Source organism: Cherax quadricarinatus, chromosome 77 (genome assembly GCF_038502225.1).
Source record: "Cherax quadricarinatus isolate ZL_2023a chromosome 77, ASM3850222v1, whole genome shotgun sequence".
Lineage (NCBI taxonomy): Eukaryota > Metazoa > Arthropoda > Malacostraca > Decapoda > Parastacidae > Cherax > Cherax quadricarinatus.
In genome coordinates, this window is record NC_091368.1 from 3,688,152 (window position 1) to 3,710,386 (window position 22,235).

General features: G+C 43.0%; 1 protein-coding gene across 1 annotated transcript in view; it reads right to left on the reverse strand.

Moving 5' to 3' along the window:
* The window catches only part of CCHa1 (neuropeptide CCHamide 1), a 92,160-nt gene that overhangs the window by 51,417 nt on the left and 18,508 nt on the right, over positions 1–22,235 (reverse strand). The window lies entirely within an intron of this gene.

Here is a 22,235-nt window from a genome sequence, read left to right on the forward strand (position 1 = left end):
ACTATTCCATGACTTGACTACTCTATGACTGAAGAAATACTTCCTAACATCCCTTCGATTCATCTGAGTCTTCAACTTCCAATTGTGACCTCTTGTGTCTGTGTCCCATCTCTGGAACATCCTGTCTTTGTCCACCTTGTCTATTCCGCGCAGTATTTTATATGTCGTTATCATGTCTCCCCTGACCCTCCTGGCCTCCAGTGTCGTCAGGCCGATTTCCCTTAATCTTTCTTCATAGGACATTCCCCTTAGCTCTGGAACTAACCTTGTTGCAAACCTTTGTACTTTCTCTAGTTTCTTGACGTGCCTTATCAAGTGCGGGTTCCAAACAGGTGCTGCATACTCCAGTATGGGCCTAACATACACGGTGTACAGTGTCTTGAATGATTCCTTACTAAGGTATCGGAATGCTGTTCTCAGGTTTGCCAGGCGCCCATATGCTGCAGCAGTTATCTGATTGATGTGTGCTTCCGGAGACATGCTCGGTGTTATACTCACCCCAAGATCTTTCTCCTTGAGTGTGTGTGTGTGTGTGTGTGTGTGTGTGTGTGTGTGTGTGTGTGTGTGTGTGTGTGTGTGTGTGTGTTGTGTGTGTGTGTGTGTGTGTGTGTGTGTTGTGTGTGTGTGTGTGTGTGTGTGTGTGTGTGTTGTGTGTGTGTGTGTGTGTGTGTGTGTGTTGTGTGTGTGTGTGTGTGTGTGTTGTGTGTGTGTGTGTGTGTGTGTGTGTTGTGTGTGTGTGTGTTGTGTGTGTGTGTGTGTGTGTGTGTGTGTGTGTGTGTGTGTGTGTGTTGTGTGTGTGTGTGTGTGTGTGTGTGTGTGTGTGTGTGTGTGTGTGTGTGTGTGTGTGTGTTGTGTGTTGTGTGTGTGTGTGTGTGTGTGTGTGTGTGTGTGTGTGTGTGTGTGTGTGTGTGTGTGTGTGTGTGTGTACTCACCTATTTGTACTCACCTATTTGTGGTTGCAGGGGTCGAGTCCTAGCTCCTGGCCCCGCCTCTTCACCGGTTGCTACTAGACCCTCTCTCTCCCCGCTCCATGAGCTTTATCAAACCTCGTCTTAAAACTGTGTATGGTTCCTGCCTCCACTACGTCATTTTCTAGGCTATTCCACTGCCTTACAACTCTATGACTGAAGAAATACTTCCTACTATCTCTCTGACTCATTTGTGTCTTCAACTTCCAATTGTGGCCTCTTGTTTCTGTGTCCCCTCCCTGGAACATCCTGTCCTTGTCCACCTTGTCTATTCCACGCAGTATTTTATATGTCGTTATCATGTCTTCCCTGACCCTCCTGTCCTCCAGTGTCGTCAGGCCGATTTCCCTTAATCTTTCTTCATAGGACATTCCCCTTAGCTCTGGAACTAACCTTGTTGCAAACCTTTGTACTTTCTCTAGTTTCTTGACGTGCTTTATCAAGTGCGGGTTCCAAACAGGTGCTGCATACTCCAGTATGGGCCTGACATACACGGTGTACAGTGTCTTGAATGATTCCTTACTAAGGTGTCGGAATGCTGTTCTCAGGTTTGCCAGGCGCCCATATGCTGCAGCAGTTATCTGATTGATGTGTGCTTCCGGAGACATGCTCGGTGTTATACTCACCCCAAGATCTTTCTCCTTGAGTGAGGTTTGCAGTCTTTGGCCACCTAGCCTATACTCTGTCTGTGGTCTTCTGTGCCCTTCCCCTATCTTCATGACTTTGCATTTGGCAGGATTAAATTCGAGAAGCCATTTGCTGGACCAGGTGTCCAGTCTGTCCAGGTCTCTTTGAAGTCCTGCCTGGTCCTCATCAGATTTAATTCTCCTCATTAACTTCACATCATCTGCAAACAGGGACACTTCTGAGTCTAACCCTTCCGTCATGTCGTTCACATATACCAAAAATAGCACTGGTCCTAGGACCGAGCCCTGTGGGACCCCGCTCGTCACAGGTGCCCACTGTGATACATCATTACGTACCATGACTCGTTGTTGCCTCCCTGTCAGGTATTCTCTGATCCATTGCAGTGCCCTTCCTGTTATATGCGCCTGATGCTCTAGCTTCTGCACTAATCTCTTGTGAGGAACTGTGTCAAAGGCCTTCTTGCAGTCCAAGAAGATGCAATCAACCCACCCCTCTCTCTCTTGTCTTACTTCTGTTATTTTATCATAAAACTCCAGAAGGTTTGTGACACAGGATTTGCCTTCCGTGAATCCGTGCTGGTTGGCATTTATACTCCTGTTCCGTTCCAGGTGCTCCACCACTCTCCTCCTGTGTGTGTGTGTGTGTGTGTGTGTGTGTGTGTGTGTGTGTGTGTGTGTGTGTGTGTGTGTGTGTGTGTGTGTGTGTGTGTGTGTGTGTGTGTGTGTGTGTGTGTGTGTGTGTGTGTGTGTCTGTGTGTGTGTGTGTGTGTGTGTGTGTGTGTGTGTGTGTGTGTGTGTGTGTGTGTGTGTGTGTGTGTGTGTGTGTGTGTGTGTGTGTGTGTGTGTGTGTGTGTGTGTGTGTGTGTGTGTGTGTGTGTGTGTGTGTGTGTGTGTGTGTGTGTGTGTGTGTGTGTGTGTGTGTGTGTGTGTGTGTGTGTGTGTGTGTGTGTGTGTGTGTGTGTGTGTGTGTGTGTGTGTGTGTGTCTGTGTGTGTGTGTGTGTGTGTGTGTGTGTGTGTGTGTGTGTGTGTGTGTGTGTGTGTGTGTGTGTGTGTGTGTGTGTCTGTGTGTGTGTGTGTGTGTGTGTGTGTGTGTGTGTGTGTGTGTGTGTGTGTGTGTGTGTGTGTGTGTGTGTGTGTGTGTGTGTGTGTCTGTGTGTGTGTGTGTGTGTGTGTGTGTGTGTGTGTGTGTGTGTGCAATCAAGGGTGACCAGAAGGACGATTTTCCATTGATTACTAGAAATTCCTCGGCTCTACGTGTATCACCACGTCATTCTTAATAATAATAATAATAATAATAATAATAATAATAATAATAATAATAATAATAATAATAATAATAATAATAATAATAATAATAATGATAATTATAATAATAATAATAATAATAATAATAATAATAATAATAATAATAATAATAATAATAATAATAATAATAATAATAATAATAATGATAATTATAATAATAATAATAATAATAATAATAATAATAATAATAATAATAATAATAATAATAATAATAATAATAATAATAATAATGACACTGTTCTTACAGACACGAGAGTCACGTCACAATAACACTGTTCAGTGTTCTTCTGCACATGAAAGGAAGAACAAGTGAACAACCTAGATGTTCTCTAGTGTTCACTCCCATATCTCTCAGATTCCTTATCCACCTTTCTCAGTTTTCTTTTAACTCTAATCTATGTTTCTCATTTATACTTTGTGTCTCACATCTCTTTCTGTCTCTCTCACAGGGACAGGGACAGTTACAGGGGCAGGGGCAGGGACAGTGGCAGGGGCAGGGACAGTTACAGTGGCAGGGGCAGGGGCAGGGACAGGGACAGTGGCAGGGGCAGGGACAGTTACAGGGGCAGGGGCAGGGGCAGGGACAGTTACAGGGACAGTGGCAGGGGCAGGGACAGTTACAGGGGCAGGGGCAGGGGCAGGGGCAGGGGCAGGGATAGTTACAGGGACAGTGGCAGGGGCAGGGACAGTTACAGGGGCAGGGGCAGGGACAGTTACAGGGGCAGGGGCAGGGACAGTTACAGGGGCAGGGGCAGGGGCAGGGACAGTTACAGGGACAGGGGCAGGGGCAGGGACAGTTACAGGGGCAGGGACAGTTACAGGGGCAGGGGCAGGAACAGTGGCAGGGGCAGTTACAGGGCCAGGGGCAGGGGCAGGGACAGTTACAGGGGCAGGGGCAGGGACAGTTACAGGGGAAGGGGCAAGGACAGTTACAGGGGCAGGGGCAGTTACAGGGGCAGGGGCAGTTACAGGGGCAAGGACAGTTACAGGGGCAGGGGCAGGGGCAGTGACAGTTACAGAGGAAGGGGCAGGGGTTGGGACAGTGGCATGGGCAGGGACAGTTACAGGGGCAGGGGCAGGGACAGTGGCAGGGGCAGGGACAGTTACAGGGGCAGGGGTAGGGACAGTTACAGGGGCAGGGGCAGGGACAGTTACAGGGGCAGGGGCAGGGGCAGGGACAGTTACAGGGGCAGGGGCAGGGACAGTTACAGGGGCAGGGGCAGGGGCATGGGCAGGGACAGTTAGAGGGGCCGGGGCAGGGACAGTTACAGGGGCAGGGGCAGGGAGAGTGGCAGGGGCAGTTACAGGGGCAGGGGTAGGGGCAGGGACAGTTACAGGGGCAGGGGCAGGGGCAGGGACAGTTACAGGGGCAGGGGCAGGGACAGTTACAGGAGCAGGGGCAGGGACAGTTACTGGGGCAGGGGCAGGGGAAGGGGCAGGGACAGTTACAGGGGCAGGGGTAGGGGCAGGGACAGTTACAGGGGCAGGGGCAGGGACAGTTACTGGGGCAGGGGCAGGGACAGTTACTGGGGCAGGGGCAGGGGCAGGGACAGTTACAGGGGCAGGGACAGTTACAGGGGCAGGGGCAGGGGCAGGGACAGTTACAGGGGCAGGGGCAGGGGCAGGGGCAGGGACAGTTACAGGTGCAGGGGCAGGGACAGTTACAGGGGCAGGGGCAGGGATAGTTACAGGGGCAGGGGCAGGGACAGTTACAGGGGCAGGGGCAGGGAGAGTGGCAGGGGCAGTTACAGGGGCAGGGCCAGTAGACCTCCTGCAGTGGTCCTTCCTTCTTATGGTCATACATGTCCAACAAGACACAAGCAACAAGCCAGCGGCCTGGATCACAACCACAGTGAACACACTCAACACTCTCACACAACACCAAGCTAGCGTTCAACTCCTCATCCTGTTAATAAGGCCCATTATTCTCCACAAAGTCAATTAGTGTCGACCTAATGTCCCCAGGGAACATAAAGCCTTATTCCTCTAAACCACAACTCATACTTACCAAGATATAATCTTATTACTCTCTCTCTCTCTCTCTCTCTCTCTCTCTCTCTCTCTCTCTCTCTCTCACACACTGAGGCAAGGCAGCTAATTTTCCCTTATACCTGTTGCTGTCTTGCAACATTGCATAGCTGCTGGTGACTCACGAGAGTACGATATATTTTCAACTTCAGATGTCCGTCCGATGTGACTTCTCCAGCAATGTTAAGGTCGCCTCTTTGAGATTATATATATATATATATATATATATATATATATATATATATATATATATATATATATATATATATATATATATATATATATATATATATATATATAAATGATAGGGACGACAGGAGAGTACTTTTCTGTGTACTCACCTGTTTTTAGTTGCAGGTGTCGAGATTCAGCTCCTGGCCCCGTCTCTCTGCTGGTCCCTACAGTGGGTTGTGGCAGCCTTGCCACACCTGTTCTTGAAACTATATATTAATCCCACCTCTACCACCTCGTTCTCTAGGTCGTTCCACTTCTTGACCACTCTGAGGCTAAAGAAATATTTCTTAAAATCCCTGAGACTAGTCTCGTTGCAAACCTTTGCAAATTTTCCAGCTTCTTTACATACTTTATCAGATGTGGTTGCACACTGGCGGTGCATACTCCAAGATAGGCCTGACATAGGCCGTGTATAAAGTCGTCAATGTCTATAAGCTGTTCTAGAATTTGTCAGTTTGGTGTTTGCTGCACAGGTTATACAATTGATGTGTATCTCAGGTGATATGCTGAGTGGTATGATCACCCCAAGGTCCTTTTTAAGGAAGATTTGCAGTCTTTGTTCATCGAGCCTGTACTCAATTTCCGGTCGTCTTTGCCCTTCTCTAATTTTCATAACTTTACGTCTGCTAGGGTTAGACTGTAACAGCCACTTACAGTTTGCAGTGTGCATGCGTGCGTGGGTGCGCGCGCGAGCGGGTGTGTGTGTGTGTGTGTGTGTGTGTGTGTGTGTGTGTGTGTGTGTGTGTGTGTGTGTACTCACCTAGTTGTACTCACCTAGTTGAGGTTGCAGGGGTCGAGTCCTAGCTCCTGGCACCGCCTCTTCACTGGTCGCTACTAGGTCACTCTCCCTGAACCGTGTATGTGTGTGGTCATTATCACTATGTGTGTGGTCATTATCACTATGTGTGTGGTCATTATCACTATGTGTGTGGTCATTATCACTATGTGTGTGGTCATTATCACTATGTGTGTGGTCATTATCACTATGTGTGTGGTCATTTTCATTATTTACTAACACCCACCATACTTTTCTTCTCTTATTATGTGCTATCCCTTAGGAAATATTGAATCAGTTATTGTTAAAATATTACAAATGTGTGTGTGTGTGTGTGTGTGTGTGTGTGTGTGTGTGTGTGTGTGTGTGTGTGTGTGTGTGTGTGTGTGTGTGTGTGTGTGTGTGTGTGTGTGTGTACGTGTACACAGGACCCTCACTGGTACAAGTGATCAAAGTATCATGAAGGTGGACTAGCTTACCTCTTCCCCTGAGCACTGACAGGGGTGTGTGTATCACTGACTCTCCCAGCAATCATTCTCACACAACCCCCACAGTTTTTCAACTCTGTGGGTGTGGAAGTGATGAAACAACCATTAAGGCTTGTCCAGCACACTAGCTCACTCCCACACACTTACAAATAACTCCCATAGCCCTTTACCTGCCTCCCACACCCACATAAATCACTCCAACAACTCATTCCCACACCCACACAACTCCCACATCGAAAGATCTCTTATAGTGGTCACTCCACATGATACAATAGAATAAAAGAACGCAGTGAGTGGAAGTCAGTGATGGAGATGACTGCCACATGACATGTCATGTCATGTGGCAGTCATGTCATGTGACAGTCATGTCATGTGATAGTCATGTCATGTGACAGTCATGTCATATGACAGTCATGTCATGTGACAGTCATGTCATGTGACAGTCATGTCATGTGACAGTCATGTCATGTGACAGTCATGTCATGTGACAGTCATGTCATGTGACAGTCATGTCGTGTGGCAGTCATGTCATGTGGCAGTCATGTCGTGTGGCAGTCATGTCATGTGACAGTCATGTCATGTGGCAGTCATGTCATGTGACAGTCATGTCATGTGACAGTCATGTCATGTGACAGTCATGTCATGTGACAGTCATGTTATGTGACAGTCATGTCATGTGATAGTCATGTCATGTGACAATCATGTCATGTGACAGTCACGTTATGTGACAGTCATGTCGTGTAGCAGTCATGTCATGTGGCAGTCATGTCATGTGACAATCATGTCGTGTGGCAGTCATGTCATGTGACAATCATGTCGTGTGACAATCATGTCATGTGACAGTCATGTCATGTGACAGTCATGTTATGTGACAGTCATGTCGTGTGGCAGTCATGTCTGTGACAGTCATGTCATGTGACAGTCATTTCATGTGACAGTCATGTCATATGACAGCCATGTCATGTGACAGTCATGTCATGTGACAGTCATGTCATGTGACAGTCATGTCATGTGACAGTCATGTTATGTGACAGTCATGTCGTGTGGCAGTCATGTCGTGTGGCAGTCATGTCATGTGACAGTCATGTCATGTGACAGTCATGTCATGTGACAGTCATGTCATGTGATAGTCATGTCATGTGACAGTCATGTCATGTGACAGTTATGTCATGTGACAGTCATGTCATGTGACAGTCATGTTATGTGACAGTCATGTCGTGTGGCAGTCATGTCGTGTGGCAGTCATGTCATGTGACAGTCATGTCATGTGACAATCATGTCATGTGACAGTCATGTCATGTGACAGTCATGTCATGTGACAGTCATGTCATGTGACAGTCACGTCATGTGACAGTCATGTCGTGTGGCAGTCATGTCATGTGACAGTCATGTCATGTGACAGTCATGTCATGTAGTCTATGTTGATTCAGAACAGTGCTGGATTACTTTCAGATATACGCAAGACACAAGTGTTGCTGTAAGTTGCAGAACCAGACACTTGTGCAACATTTCTGAATCTTTACTGGGGGAACGTTTCGCCAGGGTGTGGCTTCTTCAGTCCTATACCGAGAAGAGCACTCCAAGATGAGGAGGAGGAGGAAGACTGAGGTAATCAGTCCCCAGCCTGGACTAAAGATGACCACGTCTCCACGCCACTGGTAAGCCAACCCATTTCAGTGGATAAGCCTCTCTCTCTCTCTCTCTCTCTCTCTCTCTCTCTCTCTCTCTCTCTCTCTCTCTCTCTCTCACACCGGGGGGGGGGGGGGGGTGTTACGTCCATTTTAAAAACAATTAAACCAGAGTGTTATATACCCGCTATATTATATAACAAATCAATGTCACTTTCATTACGAGTTTTGACACCAGAAAAAAACTCTTTGTATAAGCATTGTTATTCTCTGAATATTTTATAAGTATTTTCAATAATAATAATAATAATATAATTATTATTAGTATTGATTTATTATTGTTGGTATATATATATATATATATATATATATATATATATATATATATATATATATATATATATATATATATATATATATATATATATATATATATATATATATATATTTATATACATATACATATATTACTAGCTTATATAAAGCACCAGGTCAACCCTCCCCCCCCCTAAAACAAAAATTCGTCCTCCTCAAAATTCCTCGATATCCCTCCCCCCCCCCCCCCCCCACCAAAAAAGAAAAAGAGTAAATAAATAAAAAACCCGCCTACATCATCTCGGGTTTCAAGAACCACAAAAAAAATCTGGATGAGTAAAACAACCCAGAGGTAATGTGTCGCCAGAAAAATATTACGAAATACTAAACTGGTGTTCTTAATTTTATATATATATATATATATATATATATATATATATATATATATATATATATATATATATATATATATATATATATATATATATATATATGTAAACTTCTTAAATAAAGTTTGTTATATAAAGCATCGTGTATAAAGCTTAATATATGGAGCAGAGAGAGGTGAGTGTTGACTCCATTAATAACTGAGGTGGATACAGTAATGGAGGGAGATGTTACTGGAGGGAGGGAGGGAAGGAGGGAGGGAGGGAAGGAGGGGTGATTGTGGAGATGTTGGGAGGGGAGGACTGAGGTTGGAGGGGAAGGAGGGGGAGGAGTATTTTGTTCATTGGTGAGTGTATACCTGGAGTATACCTGGAGTATACCTGGAAGGGGTTCAGGGGGGTCAACGCTCCCGCGGCCCGGTCCATGACCAGGCCTCGTGGTGGATCAGGACCTGATCAACCAGGCTGTTACTGCTAGCCGCACGTAAACTGACATACGAACCACAGCCCGGCTGATCAGGTACTGACTTTAGGTGCCTGTCCAGTGCCTTCATGAAGACAGTCAGGGGTCTACTGGTAATCCCCCTTGTGTATGCTGGGAGGCAGTTGAACAGTCTTGGGCCCCTGACACTGTGTTGTCTCTCAGTGTACTCGTGGCGCCTCTGTCTTTCATTGGAGGAATGTTGCATCTGTTGCCGAGTCTTTTGTTTTCATAGGGAGTGATTTTCGTGTGCAAATTTGGTACCAATCCCTCCAGGACCTTCCAAGTGTATATTATCATGTATCTCTCTCGCCTGCGTTCCGGGGAATACAAATCAACGAATTTCAATCGTTCCCACTAATTTAGTGAAAGTTCTTTGTACACTCTCCAGGTCTGCAATGTCGCCAACCTGGAAGGGGACAGTTAGTATACAGCAATATTACAGCCTAGAGTGAACTTGACGACTCTAGTTTTGAAGGTTCTCATTATCCATCCTGTCATAGATGGTGGTGATGGTATTTGTGGTGATTGTTTAGGTTATCAGTAGAGAGAGAACAATTGTCTCTGGAACAATTGTAAATGGTTAATTATGAACAATAACACACAATACCGTGGCTGGAACAATCATAAATGGTTAATTATAAAGGAAAGTTAATGCTAGGAAGGCTAGCTAAGGCCTCTCACTGAGACCCCAAAATAGACGTTTTTCTAAATTTACTCGTGTATAGAAATGCTTCTAGCGAGAGAACTCTTGCTAGACCAGCCTGGCTTGGTGGTTACAACATGGGCTTGCTGGCTTTCACCACTGGCTTGCCATGGGTTGTAAGCCAACCCATCCTGTGGGCTTATGTGTTCAGTTAAGAGTGACTGAGGTCCGTGGTTCGATCCCCGGTACGGGTGGAAATATTAGGATGTGGGTGTGTTTCCTTATGACACCTGCTGCACTCTTCACTTAGCAGTAAGTAGGTACCTGGGTGTTAGTTACCTTACACCTGCTGTCACTGTTCATCTAGCAGTAAGTAGGTACCTGGGTGTTAGTTACCTTACACCTGCTGTCACTGTTCATCTAGCAGTAAGTAGGTACCTGGGCGTTAGTTACCTTACACCTGCTGTCACTGTTCATCTAGCAGTAAGTAGGTACCTGGGTGTTAGTTACCTTACACCTGCTGTCACTGTTCATCTAGCAGTAAGTAGGTACCTGGGCGTTAGTTACCTTACACCTGCTGTCACTGTTCATCTAGCAGTAAGTAGGTACCTGGGTGTTAGTCGACTGGTGTGGGTGGCATCCTGGGAGACAAAATTAACGTAATTTGCGGGAAATGCTCTGCATTGTATAAGTTGTATCATGTACTAGTAGAAATAATAATAATTATTATTATTATTATTATTATTATTATTATTATTATTATTATCATAAATTGTGGGAAGAAGAATAACTCCATATTCCTGGATCCAGAGCCCTTCGCCAGCACGTTCACCCCTTCCAAAGCCAAATATTTATAATAGATTAAGAAAAAGCTTCCGCATTTCTCGTTTCTTTTGTTTCTTTGATGTCAAGAGCGCATTTCTATTTTTTAACTCTCGTGTTAAGTGCAACACTAATTTTCTGATGTAATTTAGGGGAGCGAACATATAATGTTATTTTCTGAAAGTAATTACGGTTTCGTTGTGTATGTAAGAGGTGATGATTAAGAGTACTCACCTAGTTGAGGTTGCAGGGGTCGAGTCACAGTTCCTGGTACCGCCTCTTCACTGGTCGCTACTATGTCCTCTCTCTCTCCCTGCTCCATGAGGTTAATCATACCTCTGCTTAAAGCTATGTATGGATCCTGCCTCCACTACATCGCTTCCCAAACTATTCCACTTCCTGACTACTCTGTGGCTGAAGAAATACTTCCTAACATCCCTGTGATTCATCTGTGTCTTCAACTTCCAACTGTGTCCTCTTGTTACTGTGTCCAATCTCTGGAACATCCTGTCTTTGTCCACCTTGTCAATTCCTATCAGTATTTTGTATGTCGTTATCATGTCCCCCCTATCTCTCCTGTCCTCCAGTGTCGTCAGGTTGATTTCCCTTAACCTCTCCTCGTAGGACATACCTCTTAGCTCTGGGACTAGTCTTGTTGCAAACCTTTGCACATTCTCTAGTTTCTTTACGTGCTTGGCTAGGTGTGGGTTCCAAACTGGTGCTGCATACTCCAATATGGGCCTAACGTACACGGTGTACAGGGTCCTGAACGATTCCTTATTAAGATGTCGGAATGATGTTCTGAGGTTTGCTAGGCGCCCATATGCTGCAGCAGTTATTTGGTTGATGTGCGTTTCAGGAGATGTGCCTGGTGTTATACTCACCCCAAGATCTTTTTCCTTGAGTGAGGTTTGTAGTCTCTGGCCCCCTAGACTGTACTCCATCTGTGGTCTTCTTTGCCCTTCCTCAATCTTCATGACTTTGCACTTGGTGGGGTTGGACTCCAGGATCCAATTCCTGGAACAGGTCTGCAGCCTGTCCAGATCCCTTTGTAGTTCTGCCTGGTCTTCGATCGAATGAATTCTTCTCATCAACTTCACGTCATCTGCAAACAGGGACACCTCGGAGTCAATTCCTTCCGTCATGTCGTTCACAAATGCCAGAAACAGCACTGGTCCTAGGACTGACCCTTGTGGGACCCCGCTGGTCACAGATGCCCACTCTGACACCTCGCCACGTACCATGACTCACTGCTGTCTTCCTGACAAGTATTCCCTGATCCATTGTAGTGCCTTCCCTGTTATCCCTGCTTGGTCCTCCAGTTTTTGCACTAATCTCTTGTGTGGAACTGTGTCAAACGCCTTCTTGCAGTCGAAGAAAATGCAATCCACCCACCCCTCTCTCTCTCTCTCTTGTCTTACTGCTGTCACCATGTCATAGAATTCCAGTAGGTTTGTGACACAGGATTTCCCGTCCCTGAAACCGTGTTGGCTGCTGTTGATGAGATCATTCCTTTCTAGGTGTTCCACCACTCTTCTCCTGATAATCTTCTCCATGACTTTGCATACTATACATGTCAGTGACACTGGTCTGTAGTTTAATGCTTCATGTCTGTCTCCTTTTTAAAGATTGGGACTACATTTGCTGTCTTCCATGCCTCAGGCAATCTCCCTGTGTGTGTGTGTGTGTGTGTGTGTGTGTGTGTGTGTGTGTGTGTGTGTGTGTGTGTGTGTGTGTGTGTGTGTGTGTGTGTGTGTGTGTGTGTGTGTGTGTGTGTGTGTGTGTACTCACCTAGTTGTGGTTGCAGGGGTCGAGTCACAGTGTGTGGGCGTGTGTTGCGTGTTAACGTAGTCAGTGTTGCAAAAGGCTTAACATTGTAAGAAACTCTTCTCCTGGTGAATGATCCTGACTGACCACACCTGCGACCTTCACAAACCATTCACTGGGAAAGGAGTAAGTTGCGTGAGATGAAGGAGAGAGGAGGGAGAGAGGGAGGGAGGGAGGGAGGGAGGGAGGGAGGGAGGGAGGGAAGCAACGATGGTGGTAGGGAGGGAGGGAGGGAAGGAATGATGGAGGTAGGAGGAATGGATAAAGGGGAAAAGAGAGAAACAGAAGTAGACAGAGAGGGGGAAAGAAAGAGGCATAAAAACAAGAAAGCGAAGGAAATATTCCCGTATTTACAAGAAAACGCGGGAAATATTCCCGTATTTACAAGAAAACGCAGGAAATATTCCAGTATTTACAAGAAAACGCGGGAACTACCCCAATATTTACAAGAAGCGCGGGAAATATTCCCATCTTTACAAGAAAACGCGGGAAATATTCCCGTATTTACAAGAAAACGCGGGAAATATTTCCGTATTTACAAGAAAACGCGGGAAATATTCCCGTATTTACAAGAAAACGCGGGAAATATTCCCGTATTTACAAGAAAACGCGGGAAATATTTCCGTATTTACAAGAAAACGCGGGAAATATTCGCGTATTTACAAGAAAACGCGGGAACTGTTGTGAGGCAAGAGAACCAGCTTCAAAGTTTTCAATCTAATCATTACAGGTTTCAGAGAAGCGGTTTCTTTCTCGTATATATGCTAAGCTGGGAGGAAGAGGGTGGTGTGGAGGCCATCATGATGTGTAGCCAGCCAGGGTAATTTTGTTCTTGTTTTCGGGAGTCCGGCTGTGTCCCATCCTGGGTCGAACTGGTGACGATACTTGGTAAGCAAGAAGAAACACACTCACCGTTGTTCAGGCAGTCACTGTCTTGCTATGATGTGTGTTGATATTGTAATGTTATGTATTAGTTGTAGTACTGTTGTTGCTACTATCACTGCTACTACTGCTACTATTATTACTACTAGTGATCATCCAGTATTTGGACCTCAAGATTAGCTAGAATTAATATGCTTAGGTTGAAAATAAACAAAATTTGGAGGATGGAGGGATAGCGAGAGGGAGGGATAGCAAGAGAGAGGGATAGCAAGAGGGAGGGATAGCGAGAGGGAGGGAGGGATAGCGAGAGGGATGGAGAGATAGCGAGAGAGAGAGAGAGGGAGAGAGGGGTGATGGAGGGTGTGATGAAGGGATGTTGAAGGAGAAGATGGGATTCAGAGTGTTGAGGGAGTGAGGAATTATTGGCATTGAGAAGTTATAATTAATAATAATAATAATAATAATAATATTAATAATAATAATAATAATAATAATAATAATAATAATAATAATAATAATAATAATAATAAAACACTGCATAAATTCAACTTAAGTCAAGCAAATCTCAGGTCAAATATTTTCCCTCACAAGGCAACTGGTCGGGGGAATTTCCCCGCGGACATTCTAAGTTTGGGGAACATTACAAGACTGCGGGGAAGAAAATATTCCCTAAATAGTGTTATGTATGCGAGAGAGAGAGAGAGAGAGAGAGAGAGAGAGAGAGAGAGAGAGAGAGAGAGAGAGAGAGAGAACAAGGATGGGAAACAATTACCAACAGAATGAGACAGAAAGGGAGACAACTGCATCATACAACATACATCATACACCAACATCATCATACAACATACATCATACACCATCATCATACAACATACATCATACACCAGCATCATCATACAACATATATCATACACCAACATCATCATACAACATACATCATACACCATCATCATACAACATACATCATACACCAGCATCATCATACAACATATATCATACACCAACATCATCATACAACATACATCATACACCAGCATCATCATACAACATACATCATACACCAGCATCATCATACAACATACATCATACACCAACATCATACAACATACATCATACACCATCATCATACAACATACATCATACACCAGCATCATCATACAACATACATCATACACCAACATCATGATACAACATACATCATACACCAGCACCGTCATACAACATACATCATACACCAGCATCATCATACATCAGGCCCGGTGGCCTGGTGGCTAAAGCTCCCGCTTCACACACGGAGGGCCCGGGTTCGATTCCCGGCGGGTGGAAACATTTCGACACGTTTCCTTACACCTGTTGTCCTGTTCACCTAGCAGCAAATAGGTACCTGGGTGTTAGTCGACTGGTGTGGGTCGCATCCTGGGGGACAAGATTAAGGACCCCAATGGAAATAAGTTAGACAGTCCTCGATGACGCACTGACTTTCTTGGGTTATCCTGGGTGGCTAACCCTCCGGGGTTAAAAATCCGAACGAAATCTTATATTATCTTATCTTATCATACAACATACATCATACACCAACATCATCATACAACATACATCATACACCAACATCATCATACAACATACAACATACATCATGCACATACAACATACACATACAGCATACACGTACAACATACACATACAATATACATCATACACAAACATCATCATACAACATACATCATACACCAACATCATCATACAACATACATCATACACCAGCATCATCATACAACATACATCATACACCAACATCATCATACAACATACATCATACACCAACATCATCGTACAACATACATCATACACCAATATCATAATACAACATACATCATACACCAACATCATCATACAACATACATCATACACCAACATCATCATACAACATATATCATACACTAACATCATCATACAACATACATCATACACCAACATCATCATACAACATACATCATACACCAACATCATCATACAACATACATCATACACCAACATCATCATACAACATACATCATACAACAACATCATCATACAACATACATCATACACCAACATCATCATACAACATACATCATACAACATACATCATCATACAACATACATCATACGCCAACATCATCATACAACATATATCATCGTACAACATACATCATACGCCAACATCATCATACAACATACATCATACAACATACATCATACACCAACATCATCATACAACATACATCATCATACAACATGCATCATACAACATACATCATCATACAACATACATCATACGCCAACATCATCATACAACATACATCATACAACACACATCATACACCAACATCATCATACAACATACATCATACACCAACATCATCATACAACATACATCATACACCAACATCATCATACAACATACATCATACACCTACATCATCATACAACATACATCATACACCAACATCATCATACAACATACATCATACAACATCATCATACAACATACATCATACACCAACATCAACATAAAACATACATCATACAACATACATCATCATACAACATACATCATACACCAACATCATCACACACCAACATCATCATACAACATACATCATACACCAACATCATCATACAACATACATCATACACCAACATCATCAAACAACATACATCATACATCAACATCATCATACAACATACATCATACACCAACATCATACAACATACATCATACAACATACATCATACAACATACATCATACAACATACATCATCATACAACATACATCATACGCCAACATCATCATACAACATACATCATACAACATACATCATACAACATACATCATACACCAACATCATCATACAACATACATCATCATACAACATACATCATACACCAACATCATCATACAACATACATCATCATACAACATACATCATACACCAACATCATCATACAACATACATCATACACCAACATCATCATACAACATACATCATACACCAACATCATCATACAACATACATCATACACCAACATCATCATACAACATACATCATACAACATACATCATCATACAACATACATCATACGCCAACATCATCATACAACATACATCATACAACACACATCATACACCAACATCATCATACAACATACATCATACACCAACATCATCATACAACATACATCATACAACATACATCATCATACAACATACATCATACACCAACATCATCATACAACATACATCATACACCAACATCATCATACAACATACATCATACACCAACATCATCATACAACATACATCATACACCAACATTATCATACAACATACATCATACACTAACATCATCATACAACATGCATCATACACCAACATCACCATACAACATACATCATACACCAGCATCATCATACAACATACATCATACACCAATATCATCATACAACATACATCATACACCAACATCATCATACAACATACATCATACAACATACATCATCATACAACATACATCATACACCAGCATCATCATACAACATACATCATACACCAACATCATCATACAACATACATCATACACCAACATCATCATACAACATACATCATAAACCAACATCATCATACAACATACATCATACAACATACATCATCATACAACATACATCATACACCAGCATCATCATACAACATACATCATACACCAACATCATCATACAACATACATCATACACCAACATCATCATACAACATACAACATACACCAACATCATCATACAACATACATCATATACCAACATCATCATACAACATACATCATACACCAACATCATCATAAAACATACATCATACACCAACATCATCATACAACATACATCATACACCAACAACATCATACATACACCAACAACATCATACATACACCAACAACATCATACAACATACATCATACACCAACATTATCATACAACATACATCATACACCAACATCATCATACAACATACATCATACACCAACATCATCATACAACATACATCATACACCAACATCATCATACAACATACATCATACACCATCATCATACAACATACATCATTCACCAACATCATCATACAACATACATCATACGCCAACATCATCATACAACATACATCATACACCAACATCATCATACAACATACATCATACAAAAACATCATCATACAACATACATCATACACCAACATCATCATACAACATACATCATACACCAGCATCATCATACAACATACATCATACACCAACATCATCATACAACATACATCATACACCAACATCATCATACAACATACATCATACACCAGCATCATCATACAACATACATCATACACCAACATCATCATACAACATACATCATACACCAACATCATCATACAACATACATCATACACCAACATCATCATACAACATACATCATACACCAGCATCATCATACAACATACATCATACACCAACATCATCATACAACATACATCATACACCAACATCATCATACAACATACATCATACACCAACATCATCATACAACATACATCATACACCAACATCATCATACAACATACATCACCACTAACTTAGTGTAAGAAGCGTCACCTTCATTCATTATTCACTACCTTCAATGATCGTAGCTCCTTCATAATTCACTACGTCAACAAACATGAGGGGAGACCTAATGTTAGTGAGGGAAGTGAGGGAAGTGAGGGAAGTGAGGGAAGTGAGGGAAGTGAGGGAAGTGAAGGAAGTGAGGGAAGTGAGGGTAGGATGGGGAAAAATCGTATTTGTTCTTAATTTAAATCAATTAAGTGTAAGTCAACACTTTACTGTTATGGTATACACACACACACACACACACACACACACACACACACACACACACACACACACACACATATATATATATATATATATATATATATATATATATATATATATATATATATATATATATATATATATATATATATATATATATATATATCGTGTCGAATAGGTAAAACTTCCTATTTTGGCTTAAATAGCAACGCTCTTCTTGCTGAATAACCCAAGCGAAAATTTGTGTATGCAGGAATTTCGTAAAAATCATTCTGAACCTAACGAAAAAAATGTATTTCATTGTGTTTATTTATTATTAAATTATTGTAAACTTATCTAAAATATATTTAGTTGGATTAGGTTAAATTAAATTGCACTTGTTATAATAAGGTTAGGTAATTTTCTAAGGTGCTTTTGGTACAAAATTATTAATTTTTGCATTAACACAAATGAAAAAATATATCTTTAAACCTCTTCACTGGTGGCTACTAGGTCCACTCTCTCTCTCCCCCTGGTCCATGAGCTTTATCATACCTCTTCTTAAAGCTATGTATGGATCCTGCCTCCACTCCATCACTCTCCAGACTATTCCACTTCCTGACAACTCTATGACTGAAGAAATACTTCCTAACATGCCTGTGACTCATCTGAGTCTAGAACATCCTGTCTCTGGATTTATTATCTACTAACATCCACCACACTTTTCTTATTATTAGCTATCATTTTGGGAATATTGAATCATCTATTGTTATTGATAAATTTTATTACGAATTTGTGTGTGTTTGTGTGTGTGTGTTACCCATATTCACTCATCTAGCTGTGGTTGTATGGGTTGAGACTCAGCTCCTGGTCTCTGCCTCTTAATTACCTGGTAACAGGTGTCTGGAGGTCAATGTGTAGCGAGATCTTTCTCCATGAGTTCAGTATACTCACCAAAATGTGGCTGCAGGGTGTCGATCCATAGCTCCTGGCCCCGGTGTGAGTCAGGCCGTGGAAGGGCCGTTACCACACCTGGATCTACCTTCCATGCCTCCTGCTGAACCTTCCACACACGGGTTTTGTGCTTCAGATAGATAATTCATAATTCACTAAGCGTGACGGGAAGCCAGCCAGTTACAAGGTAGACACGACCCAGCGACACTACTGACTAGTGTAATTACACTATACTTACACCAATTATGTCATTTACAGCATTCTTTAAGTGCTTACGAAAAGAATAGTTCTGTTTTCTGTTATATATATATATATATATATATATATATATATATATATATATATATATATATATATATATATATATATATATATATATATATATATATATATATATATATATATATATATATATATATATATATATATGCATATGCAAAACAACCACTGTGAGAGAATAGAGAAATTTCAAGCACTTTCGTGACTACTAACATTATCAAGGAGCAATATATATATATATATATATATATATATATATATATATATATATATATATATATATATATATATATATATATATATATATATATATATATATATATATATAAGATGAATACAGATTGCACTACCTGCTTTTCTGTCGTCATGCGTTGCATCCAGAGAGCTTGTAGCAGCGATTCTCCCTGAACATCTTAGGGACAAGATTGGAGTCCAGGACCAAAAGTTCATTGACGGAGCCATGATCTGAGATAATCTAACGGGCTCTGAAACCAGACCTGCTTCTCCCAACAACTACAAACAGTCGCACTGGGATGGCCCGATAGTGGAGAAAATAGCCTCAACAATGCTTAGGAGTGTGTCAGGGAAGGATAGAGCCCGCCTCCTGGCAGTGAGACCTCCTCATGCAGGGGATTTTCTCTTGGCTGTTCCTAACTTCAACCTTGGCACACGGTTCGACCCACAGACCATCCGCATTGGTGTAGCCCTTCGACTTGCCGCCCCTGTTCTCGCCGAACACAGGTGTATTTGTGGCAGTCAAGCAGCAGAAGGAAACATTTGTCCTGTTTCCTGACGAACCTTACCTAACCTAACCTAGCAGAAGGACTCGGGCACCATGGTCTTGTGTGCCGCAAATCCGAGGGAAAGATTGCCAGACATGAGGAGGTTAATAACATTATCAAGAGGAGCCTCATAACAGCCGGATGCCCAGCAGTAAGGAAGCCACCCCAACTATGCAGATCTGATGGCAGCCAGAAACGTCCAGATAGTATCACACTTCAAGCCTGGACAGATGGGAAGCAGGTGGTGTGGGACTATACATGTGCATCTACCTTGGCTGATACCTATCTCCAGTACACCAGGGAGGAAGGAGGAGCAGCTGCCAGCTTCAGGGAGTCCCAAAAGTCTAGAAAATATGGAGAACTTGCCCATCATTATACGTTTGTTTCCATAGGCTCAGAGAACCTTGGCTCATGGGGAAAGAGTGCATCTAAATTCCTTAAGGAGCTGGGAAAATGACTCATCAGGGTAACTAGGGATCCCAGGGCAGCTAGTTTTCAGTTCCAGCGACTCAGCGCTGCTGTTCAGAGGGGTAATGCCTGCTGTATTTTGGACACTCGCCCCAGTTCTGAAGAGCTGGATGAGATTTTCGCATTATAATCAGTGACAAACATGTACCAACATGTACTAGACATTTATCTCTCACATTTCATGTACTGTACATGCCATCTTTATAACAACAATGTATCTCTTAAACCTTTGGTACCATATTATGTAATAAAATATACATATTGGTAAAAAAGAATGAAAAGATGGGGTGGTAGGGGAAGTAGAATATTCAAACGTCTTCAGGAAGAAATCCAAATATTCTTCCATGACGCCTTTTTATCCACACCAGAGGTGTATATATATATATATATATATATATATATATATATATATATATATATATATATATATATATATATATATATATATATATATATATTCAGTAGGCTTATTCATGATTTTTTCGGGCCTATAAAATTCAATGAATTTCAGATAGGCTCCTGTGCTTTACTGGTAACTATTCGGGTTTTATTTCCCGATGCTAAATACCATCAACAAATGTAACTCTGAGTGTTTTATCCTCTAGTTGTAAATTTAGAGAACTGGAGTCGGCGCATCGCTGTATTTAGCGCGGCGCTACGCTGGTTCATGCCGGCGCTACGCTGGTTCATGCCGGCGCTACGCTGTTTCATGCCGGCGCTACGCTGGTTCATGCCGGCGCTACGCTGGTTCATGCCGGCGCTACGCTGGTTCATGCCGGCGCTACGCTGTTTCATGCCGGCGCTACGCTGGTTCATGCCGGCGCTACGCTGGTTCATGCCGGCGCTACGCTGGTTCATGCCGGCGCTACGCTGGTTCATGCCGGCGCTACGCTGGTTCATGCCGGCGCTACGCTGGTTCATGCCGGTGCTACGCTGGTTCATGCCGGGGCTACGCTGGTTCATGCCGGCGTTACGCTGGTTCATGCCGGCGCTACGCTGGTTCATGCCGGCGCTACGCAGGTTCATGCCGGCGCTAGGCTGGTTCACGCCGGCGCTAGGCTGGTTCACGCCGGCGCTAGGCTGGTTCATGCCGGCGCTAGGCTGGTTCATGCCGGCGCTAGGCTGGTTCATGCCAGTGCTAGGCTGGTTCATGCCGGCGCTATGCTGGTTCATGCCGGCGCTAGGCTGGTTCATGCCAGTGCTAGGCTGGTTCATGCCGGCGCTACGCTGGTTCATGCCGGCGCTACGCTGGTTCATGCCGGCGCTATGCTGGTTCATGCCGGCGCTACGCTGGTTCATGCCGGCGCTATGCTGGTTCATGCCGGCGCTAGGCTGGTTCATGCCAGTGCTAGGCTGGTTCATGCCGGCGCTACGCTGGTTCATGCCGGCGCTACGCTGGTTCATGCCGGCGCTACGCTGGTTCATGCCGGCGCTACGCTGGTTCATG